The 1,167-nt window shown below is 47.0% G+C and overlaps 1 protein-coding gene across 3 annotated transcripts in view; it reads right to left on the reverse strand.

Moving 5' to 3' along the window:
• LOC107724967 (cell adhesion molecule 2-like) overlaps window positions 1-1,167 on the reverse strand; it is a 260,688-nt gene that overhangs the window by 60,369 nt on the left and 199,152 nt on the right. The window lies entirely within an intron of this gene.

The raw sequence follows: 1,167 nt of genomic DNA on the forward strand, positions 1-1,167 counted from the left end.
ATTGGATACAGGCCGCTTGGTTCAGGTACGGTGTGTGCACGGGGACGTGGTGGAATATCCTTTAATGTCCGCTGTTATTCAATTTAGGGGACAAAATCATAGTGTGGAGGTCGCAGTTAACCCGCACCTCCGACATCCGCTAATTCTGGGTACGAATTGGCCTGCTTTTAAGGAATTATTGGGATGCTTGTGTGCGGATGTCTCTTAGGAAAAGAAAAAGCAGGGAAGGGGGCCGCTCGTGCAGGTGGGAGAGGCTGAACTGGGGCCACTGAGATCTGTACCAGGGGAACGGAGTGAAATCGAGAGGCTGATCCTCTCAGGACGCGATGATTTTCCTCTGGAGCAGTCTCAGGACGAGTCATTGAAACATGCTTTTGAACAGGTCCGTTATATCGACAGTCAACCTCTCCAACCTGCTCGTCCGCTTTCCTATCCATATTTTGCGATTATAAAAGACCGGTTGTATCGAGTGACCCAAGACGCTCAGACAAAGGAAGATACAACACAGCTGTTAGTACCAAAACGCCGTCGGGAAATGCTTTTCCAGGCGTCTCATTGTAATCCCATGGCTGGACATTTAGGTCAAACAACAACACTAAATCGTCTCATAGCCCGTTTCTTTTGGCCGGGCATTCACGAGAACGTGCGCAGGTGGTGCGCGTCTTGTCGTGAATGTCAGCTGGTAAATCCACCGGCCTCCCCAAAAGCGCCATTGCGCATAGATAGATAGATAGATAGATAGATTGAATGATAGACAGAATAATAGATAGAACGGCAGATAGATAGATAGATATAACATCAGTCTATCAATAGTATGTGCATGTGCCCACCCATAGACTGACGTTGCGTCTTCCTGATTTTCAGCATCTTGCGCCATTTTTTTTAAAGGTGCCATGTCAAGTTAAAAGTAGTTCAGCTTTGAAAAACGCCCCCTGGGAGCCCTGATTTGTGTTCCATTCTGCTGTGCTCCATCTATCTGTCTTTGAACACAAGAACACGTCCTGTGTGAACAGCTTCTGCTCTCAGTAAATGTGCTTTACATGGTGCCTGTAGCTCAGGTGGGACTATGCTGACTGCAGACTCAAACACAAAACAACAACAAAATACCTCTCTCTCTCTCTCTCACAGACACACACACACACACACACACATATGGGAACCTTTAAT

This window comes from Sinocyclocheilus rhinocerous, unplaced genomic scaffold (genome assembly GCF_001515625.1).
Source record: "Sinocyclocheilus rhinocerous isolate Xijiao unplaced genomic scaffold, SAMN03320098_v1.1 scaffold996, whole genome shotgun sequence".
Taxonomy (NCBI): Eukaryota; Metazoa; Chordata; class Actinopteri; order Cypriniformes; family Cyprinidae; genus Sinocyclocheilus; species Sinocyclocheilus rhinocerous.